Raw genomic sequence first — 10,010 nt, forward strand, 5'->3', positions numbered from 1 at the left:
TTAAAACAAACACGCATAAATATAGAAATAAAATTATATAAAATTATATGATAATTGAAAAAGAACAAATAGGAAAAAAAGGGAAAATTCAAACAACAACAAAAATAATTAATAAATAAAAAATAAAAATACGAAAGTACGGGTTAAAAAGGAAAACTATCTTTACATTATGCCAAAAGATGGAGGAAGTGAGGAAGCATGGCTGTGGAAATCCTTTTACCTGAATACGATTTCCAGCATGTTAAAAATATACCTTTTGTTGTAAAAATCTAATGGATAATCATCTGAAGAAGTTGGTGGGAGCAGGATATTTTTATGGAAACATAAATCGTAAAATTGCCAACTCATCAATGAAACAGCTGTAATGGAAAAACTCCAGGAAATAAACGAAGGTTATAAAAAAGAAAACGTGAGTCTTTGAATATTAACAAAATTTTCACTATATATATATATATATATATATATATATATATATATATATATATATATATATATGCACTGATGATTCCGGAAAGGATGAAACACTAGTGTCTGTAGGCATTTAATAATTATTATAGTAAATAATAATGTCAGCCCCTTTAAGAAACTTGTTTCTTATCGTTGAGCATTTTCAGTTGTAATAAAGTCGGTCAACTTAGCTCATATGTGTAGATCATCATATAATGGTTAGATCATTCTGACCGACGTTAAAAGCATTTAATAAGAATTAATGCTTAAATTTAGCTGTATCTCTCGTGGTTGACGGTAGCCTAGTGGTTCAGTTCTTGCTAATGAAGCCAGACATTATATATATATATATATATATATATATATATATATATATATATATATATATATATATATATAGCCAGACATTATATATGTATATATATATATATATATAGCCAGACATATATATATATATATATATATATATATATATATATATATATATATATATATATATATATATAAAGTCTGACGAATCCTAGCGTGGATGAAACGCGGAATAATCTGTGTAGCTTAATTGCCATATATATATTTTTATAACTGAATATATATATATATATATATATATATATATATATATATATATATATATATATATATATATAGTGTCTTACGAAATAATGCTTTATAAATATGTCTACGCTTTTACTATGTTTTTATCTATTGGCGCTGATGTCTGCCCTTGCCTTCATCACGTTTACTAATATTCACCTAAGATGGCCTCCATTAGACAGCTGATTTCTGTCGGTGCCATGCTGCTCGTCCTTCTCAATGGCGTTCCAATCAGACGGTAACGGTTAATGTGCGATTCCTGTTCTCCGTGCAGCTGCAATTGGGGTCGACGCCTAGGCTGCTACGGGTCGGAAACTTTCCGACAAACAATCTGGGATCACTAGAGTGCCGACTCACGGCCAGGCGGGATACTGGAATTTGCAAGGTAATCACGTTTACCTTGTTTTTCGAATCGCTTCTTAAGAAGCCAAGGGAATTGTGTTCTACTGACCGACATTATCTACATCTGGGTGGGGAGAAAAAAGAGAGAGGAGGATACGAAATCAACTCTGTGATAGATTAACAAAAAATCGGATTATAAATACTTTTTTCTTTTTATTTGTTACTAGCGGGGTTACTTGGCGTTTCCCGGGTGTGGACGGATAAATCAAAACAGAATGGAGAATAAAGAATAAGTGAACGTAATAACCATGTTTAAATATTATAACTTTTTTTTTTAATCGGAAAAGCAAAAACAAAAAAAACAGCGAACGTGATGCAAAATAAAGAATAAACAAAACAAAAAACGGTATAAATAACCATGTTTAAATTTTTTAATGTTTTAGCCAATTTTTCGATACTTATCATCCGAAGGGTCGAGCTTCAAAAAGAAATCTGTCTTGTGAAAATCCGTCACCTCTGTGGAAAATTTTAGGCTGAAATACAAACATACATACATACATTTAAACAGATTTTGCCCTTTATATTATAGATTATTATCATCTATATAATATTCTGAGTGTTTCTTCCTCACTTAGTCTGTACGTTACGCTTTGAAAAAGGGCAAATGCAATTTTTGAAAACCAAACTGTTGTAAAAAAATGGAAAATATGGACAAAAAATAAGATTGATCTCTCTTTAATGTAACCTCATTTTCAAATATCGTTATAATATATGATCGTTGTTATAATGGCGTGAGAAAGAACATAATTTCAACATGCAGCAATCCTTCACTGAAGTAAGAAGTCAGCTAAACCCTATGTAAAAACGGGGAACATTTCAAAGAAACAGGGCAAAAAATATTGTCTATCAAGAGGTGCTGGACTGAAAGAGTAAATTAAAGATTGTCTCTTACAAATTGATTCTATTATTTGTATTAAACTATGTAACATAATATTACTTTCTGTCTACTTGTTAATACTTATTACGTTACGCTTTGAAAGCCATACTGATTCAAAAAAGGCAAATTCGCGAAATTTGGCTTTAAATTTGGCAATCCCGGACAAGAATATGAGATTGGTCTTCCCATTGATGTCGCCTCATTTTCGATTATCATTTTAATACTAATATATGACCATTATTGTAATGGTTTGGGAAAGGAACTTATAGTAATTTCGCGTGCAGCAGTTCTTCACATAGGAAAGAAGTCAGCGAAACATCACGTAAACAAAGGAAACATTCGAAAAAAAACAAAGCAAAAAAAAAGCAGAACGTTTTCTCACAAGAGGTTCTGGACTGAAGAAGTAATTTTAGGATCGTCTCTTACAATGTGAATTTATTATTTGTATTGAACTATATAGCACAATATTACTTTCTGAGTATGTATTAGTATTTATTAATTTTTCTCATTTGGGTCAGTTGAAATACAAGGGGTACGATTTTTATAGAAATGTTAATAAACTCATATTTGCTGCATTGTTATTGTTTTTGTTTTGTTTTTGTTTTTTTGCCCACATTTTTTTTTTTTTTGCGCTATCCAGTAAGCATATCAGTTTTATCAAAACGTATTTGTTGATTAAATATATTTCTCATTAAATATATTTCTCATTCCGAGGAATTTCCACGGATCTTTCTAGCTATAATTATTATTATAATCATTATTTACTCAAAAGGAGAAGTCACGCCGGCTATCATCAAAGATTTCTCTTTGAGAACAACTTGTGGTGTTCGCTAGAATCTGAGTGATAACAAGTCTCCCCAGATTTCCAGTACTCTCTACCTTTTTCTATAATCTTCGCAAAGAAGCTTTCGGAACGCATGGGGGTGCCTTACAATTATATCGTTTCAGGTTTCATGATTCCATGTGATGTTCCTTTGCGTTTTACATCTGTAGCCGTTTCTGTATGTCCAGTTTTTGTCAGTAGTTTATGTGTGATGTAAGTCTCCTCAATGAAGGGTTTTCCTTAATATTTCTGCAGTTTTCATTATCGTTATCCGTTGCATCTTCTCAGCCATCCCTCTGATTCCAATCTCTTCCAATTTTTTTCCAAAGTTTTTCGGTATTGTTCCTAGTTCTCCTATTATTCGTGGTTTTATCTTGACTTTCTTCATTCTTAGAACTCTCTGGACAGTTCCTCAGTCTCCTTGATCTTTACTCTGTGATCTGCTAGAACAGTAAAATCTACAATCAAGCAGGAATTTCCCTTCTAGTTTATTATTATTATTATTATTATTATTATTATTATTATTATTATTATTATTATTATTATTTACTCAGTAGGAGTAGTCACATAGGCTATCATCAAAGAATTCTCTTCGAGAACAGCTTGTGGTGTTCTGTGGAGTTTGAGTGACAACAAGTCTCCCCAGATTTAAAATATTGTCCACCTCTTTCGATAACATTTGCAGATGAATTTGCGTTATCGTAACGGCCGCTTACCATTGATTTCTCGTTGGCAGCGACCATTGTTCTTCACTGGAATTTTGGGTGGCAATAAGTCTCGCTAAGGTCCCAGTCCTCTACGCATTTATCCAGCGTAGGTCTGGTTAGTGCTTTCTCGCTTTGGCCTTTCTATCCTCCTCTTCATCTCTTTGGTATGGTGCCCTCTTTTTCGGCCTGGATGTGGGTGGTAGGGTAACTTACAATTATAGTTTCGGTTTTCTTGCTTTCGTGTGGTGTTTGTGTTTTCTTTCTGTAGTAGTTTCTATATGACCAACTAGCGTCAGTGGTTCATGTGTATCATTCAACGGTTTTTCTTAATATTTCAGCCCTTTTCATTATTGTTATGCATTGTATCTTTCAAGCTATTTTTCTGATTGCGATCTCTCACATCATTTTTCAGTTTTTTTTGTTTTTTGTTTTTTTGGTATTGTTTCAAGTGTTCCTACTCTTCTTGGCCTTTTGGCCAAGATCAAAGTGTAGTATCTGTTCTTCAGATGCTGCACTTCCATTTCTTGTCCTTCACGACTGAGACAATTTTTTTTATTTTTGTACCTTTTCTCCACGTTAAAAAACGACCCTGGTGTCTAACTCTGTCCCGTGGGGAGGCATTGTAAATAGGTACTATTATTAGTAGTGTTATCTTAATGTTCTTCATCTTCCATATCACTTTGAACTAACAATTTGTAACGCTTCTCCGTCACCTTTATCTTTACTGTTATTTGCTGAATTATTATTATTATTATTATTATTATTATTATTATTATTATTATTATTGGCTCACAATGAGCTTTCACACAGGTTATCAAAGATCTCTCCTTGAAAACAACCTGTGGTGTTCCCTGGAAGCTGAGTGACAACAAGTCTCCTCAGATTTCCAGTACTCTCCACCACTTTCGGTAACATTTGCAAATAAATTTGCGTTGTCGCAACAGCTGCTTACCACTAATTTATCACTGGCAGCGGCCATTGGTCTCCACTGGAATTTGAGTGGCAATAAGCCTCCCTAAGGTCCCAGTTCTCTTCGCGCATGTATAGCGGAGGCCTGGTTCAGCACTGTCTCCTTCGGTCTTTCTATCCTCCTTGAATCTTCTCGACTATTTGGCATCACTCGTTTTTGAGGGGGGGGGGGCGATGATGGGGCAATGGGAGGGGATGGATTAAGGGATGCAGAACTTGTAGATATGCAGCTTCAATATTCTTGGTTGCCAAGGCCGCTGGAAAAATGGTGGGATCTTTCTATCGATCCGGTAGATACCTCACTGCTGATGCTATTCTCTATCTATATAAGAGCCAGGTACGTCCAAGGATGGAATACTGTTGCCACATCTGGGCAGGAGCTGCTAGAAAGGACTTGGCCTGCCTTGATAGAGTTCAAAATAGATTTCGTAGCCTCGTAGGAGATGTCCTTTTCTCTTCCTTGCAACCTCTATCTCACAGAAGAGATGTTGCGAGTTTGTCTCTGATGTATCGTTATTTTCATGGAAAGTGTTCGACTGAGCTTCAATCTATGGTCCCCCCCTCGCCAAACTTTCACAAGAAACACTCGTCTAGCTGTAAACACTATCAATAATTTCCCCCACTCTTTATCTGTGCCTAAACCTAAACGTAGATTCCATGAGCAAAGCTTCTTTCTTAGAACTGCACGCCTGTGGAATTGTCTTCCGTTTTCCTGCTTTCCGGCTGACTACAATATGGTTGTCTTCAAGTCTAACGTAAATAGGTTCTTGATGAGCCGTTCCATATAAGTTATCAAATTTACCAAATTTTCATTACTAATGATTACTATATTGTCCAATTTCTACTGTACACTCTTTAACCCTTATCCTTGAGTAGCCTCTATGCCTTGATAATGTGGTGATGCCTATGTAAAAAAAAAAAAATATTCTTGGTTCCATGTAACGCTTCTTCATGTTTTGCCTCTGCAGCAGTTTGTCTGGCCCGCGCATGTGGTTCATGTGTATTATTCTCCGCATTCAAGGGTTTTTCCCCTCATATTTCAGCTGTTTTCATCATTGTTATTCGTTGTATCTTTACAGTCATTCCTCTGATTCCAATTTCTCCCATTCTTTTTTCGAAGGTTTTCGGGATTGTTCATAGTGCCCCTACACTTACAGGTATTGTTTTGATTTTCTTCATCTTCCATATCCCTTTCAGCTCTCTGGCTAGCTCTGTGTATTTGCTCCGTTTCTCCGTTTCTTAGATATTCACCCTATGATCAGCTGGAACATGCTTTGATGGGTTATCATTATTATTATTACTTTTTTTATTATTGTTGTTATTATTGTTGTTATTATTATTATTATTATTATTATTATTATTATTATTATTATTATTATTGGCTCACAAGGAGCTTTCATGCAGGTCATCAAAGATCTCTCCTTGAAAAAGCTTGCGGTGTTCCCTGGGACCTGAGTGACAACAAGTCTCCCCAGAGTTTCCAGTACTCTCCATCTCTTACGATAACATTTGTACATAAATTTGCATTATCGCAACAGCTGCTTGCCATTGATTTCTCGTTGGCAGTGGCCATTGGTCTTTACTGGAATTTGAATGGCAATAAGCCTCCCTAAGGTCCCAGTTTTATTCGCACTTATACAGTGGAGGTCTGGTCAGTGCTCATTTCTCGGTCTTTCTTTCCTCCTTGATTACTTAGCTATACGGTCTCATTCTTTTTGGGGGAGGGAGGGGGCAGTGATGTGGTAATGGGGGATGGGGTGAGGATAGAGAACTTATAGATATGCAGCTTCAATGTTCTTGGTTCCATGTAGCGCTTCATGTTTTGTCTCTGTAGTAGTTTGTCTGGTCAGCACTTTTGGTTCTTGTGTGTTAGTCTCTACATTCAAATGTTTATTATTATTATTATTATTATTATTATTATTATTATTATTATTGGTCACCCCTTATCAAGGTCACTCAAGGATAATGGCTAAAGCGATTGCCAGTTATACGATGATTGCCACTACAAGAGGTTTTGAACCCATAGAAATCACGGAAGAAGAATTGATTGTTTATGGAAATCGGCCAAACGAGGTATAAAGCCACTTGATATAAGGAGTTAAAAATACTACTTCAAGTTCAAAGAGTAGCCAGCAATAAGTGTTAAATGGATAGATTCTAACCCAGAAAACAACAACTATTCCCCTTTGTCAGAAACATCGTTCATGGAATGTGGGCACTAAAGGAAAAAATAAAAGAAGCGATTGTTATGAAGCTGGCTAAAGTAAACCGAATATAAACTTTCTACTATTCTAAGATATAATTTGATGATTCAAATCGATGACTAATTAAGTATTTGTATACATAAGACTTGAAAATGACCATTTTGTAGTCGGTTGTGAAGCAACCTTTTGATATTTTGTTCCACAGATACGTTCTCGGAAAGAATCTTTGTTCATTGAATTTTCATTTGGTTCTTAGTACAGAGAAAGAAAGAAAGAAAGAGAGAGAGAGAAAGAAGGAAAGAAAGAGAAAGAGAAAGAAAGAAAAAGAAATAAATAAACAAAAAGAAAGAAAGAGAAAGAAGGAAAGAGAAAGAAAGGAATAGAAAGAAGGAAATAAAGAAAGAGAAAGAAAGAAAGAAAAAGGAATAGAGAAAAAAGAAAAAGATGGCAAAAGAAAGTTTCGCATTGTTGTGGCTAGGTGCGAGTTCTTTTAACTTTCCTCACTCCCTATCTGTGCTAAAAAAATAAACGAAATTTCCATGAGCAGAGTTTCTTTCCTAGAACTATCAAATACCGTTTGTTTGATTCCCGGCTGCCTATACCATAGTCCTCTTCAAGGCTAATGTGAATAAATTCCTATTGAGTCGTCCATTTAAATAATCTAGACCTAACCAACTTTCACGGTTACTGGTGTTGTCTCGCTATCTACCTAACACTTAGCCCTTATCCTTGAGTGGCTTCTGGACCTTACATAGTAGTAGTGACCCTTTTATGTAAATAAAAAAGAAACTACCAGAGATTGTGACTCTCATAAAGACGACCTCTCTTTTTTCTTATAAAAAGTATAAAGAAAACTCATACATTTAGTTATAATAAATCATCTTTTTTTGACACCAGTATCTATACAAGCATTTTAATAGCAATGTCAGAGCGAGAAAAAACTCCAACTATATATATATATATATATATATATATATATATATATATATATTTCTTAATTAAGCCTCGCCCCGACAGTCGAGTTTTCGTTTCTTCCATGTTTTTTTTACGCACATTTTATCTGTCTTTTAATAATATTATTGGATTTCATTCCCGTTTCCTTGTACCTATTTGTGAATTATTCCACGGATTTCTGCCTTTTGGATTGCTTTGGATCATCTTCCAATTACGCGATTCCCTTGGAATTTACTTGTGCGAATGGAAATTTAACTAACTTTCTTGGATACTGCATTTTTTTGGATTTTACCGTCATTGGATACTTTACCCTTCACCAGACTATCCATTCACATGAAATCACCTTTTTTATTCACCCTATTCCCTCTGCTTCATTTTTTGTTATCAAGATCTATGACTTACTTGTAGTTTCAGTAAATATTTTTGCAAGCAGAATCCGATCCTGCATTTTGCTAAATCCTTTTTTTTTTTTTTTTTACACAGTGATCACCACTTATCAAGGCCCGGAAGCCACTCAGGGATAAGGGTTATTGCAAGTACATTACGTTAGTGTGGAGATTTGATGAAGTGTTTAATTAGGGGGGCGGTTCATTAGGAATTTGTTAACATTTGACTTGAAGACATCCAAGTTGTAGTCCGGAGGGAAGCAGGCAGACGGAACAGAGTTCCACAGGCGTGCAGTTCTAAGAAAGAAGCTTTGTTCATGGAATCCGTTTTGATTTAAGCACAGATATAGAGTGGGGGAAATTTTTCACAGTGGATTCAGCTAGACGGGTGTTTTTCGTGAAAGATTGGCGAGGGGGGACCAGGGATTGGAGTTCAGACGAGCACCTGCCATGAAAATAACGATAAAACAAGGATAGGCTCGCAACGTCTCTTCTGTGGGAGAGAGGTTGCAGGGTAGAGAAAAGGGCATCCCCCACTAAACCACGAAGTCTATTTTGTACTCTGTCAAGGTATGATAGGCTGTTTTTGGCAGCTCCTGCCCAGATATGGCAACAGTATTCCATCCTTGGACGTACTTGGCTTTTATATAGATAGAGAATTGCATCAGTAGTGAGATATCTTCTGGAGCGGTAGAAGGATCCCACCATCTTTCCAGCGACCTTGGCAACAGACTTGATGTACCCTCTTCTGAGAAGGAAAGTATTTCTTCGAAACTCTGCGGATTAAGGACTATCTACTTATTTAGTGTTTCCTTTTTAAAATTAAATATGATTTTAACTCTTTTTCGAAGTGTTTTTTAACGTGTTTTAGTAACTATTATGTATATATATCTATCTATCTATCTATATATATATATATATATATATATATATATATAGAGAGAGAGAGAGAGAGAGAGAGTGAGAGAGAGAGAGAGAGAGAGAGAGAAAGAGAAAGAGAGAGATCAGGATATTTTTGTGCGTGTGTTATTTACTGTAGCTAGCTGCTTTTTAATCAAGAGATTCGAGAATTTTGCCTGTTTGTCCGTTTGTTTGTTCGTTTGCTTGCTTGCTTGCTTGCTTGCTTCCTTGTTTGTTTGCTTGAATTATTTTAGATTAGAATATTTATGATATCAAAGTTAATTACTTATATTGATAAAAAAAAAATAATGAACACTTAAAAATATTCAAAAAGCTGCTCTGCCTCAAAAACCCGAGTGGAGGCGCAGTGGGCGTATAATGTACTGGTTGCCAAAACATAGACGATCGTACAAGGTCAAGTGTCAAGTGAGAGTGTTCATACGAAGTACGAAATAATAATCTCAGCTACAAATTGTGCATGTATCAAATTAATCGTCTGTTAGGCTTTAAGTCATACCCATTGGGATATTTTGTGGCGAAACCGTTTTGTATTTGGTGCAGAAATAATGTCGTTATATATAGTTGAACGTCAAAAAACGACATTATTTTTGCATCAACCTAATATATTATAGATTTGTAGGCTCTTTAGGGACATAATTAGAAGTGTTTATATATTAAAGATTGCTTTTGCTCTGACACCCCAGTTAATATTTAACGTGACAGAGCTATTTGACTACTTTTGTCCGA

The 10,010-nt window shown here is 35.1% G+C and overlaps 1 non-coding gene across 1 annotated transcript; it reads left to right on the forward strand.

The window, feature by feature from the left end:
- Nucleotides 1-4,305: 4,305 nt before the first annotated feature.
- Nucleotides 4,306-4,506, forward strand: LOC145293447 (U2 spliceosomal RNA). Its single transcript, XR_013869731.1, has one exon. It is a non-coding gene; the product is annotated as a U2 spliceosomal RNA (small nuclear RNA).
- The last annotated feature ends 5,504 nt before the right edge of the window (nt 4,507-10,010 follow it).

This window comes from Euprymna scolopes, chromosome 14, assembly GCF_053919585.1.
Source record: "Euprymna scolopes isolate OS-2025 chromosome 14, ASM5391958v1, whole genome shotgun sequence".
Lineage (NCBI taxonomy): Eukaryota > Metazoa > Mollusca > Cephalopoda > Sepiida > Sepiolidae > Euprymna > Euprymna scolopes.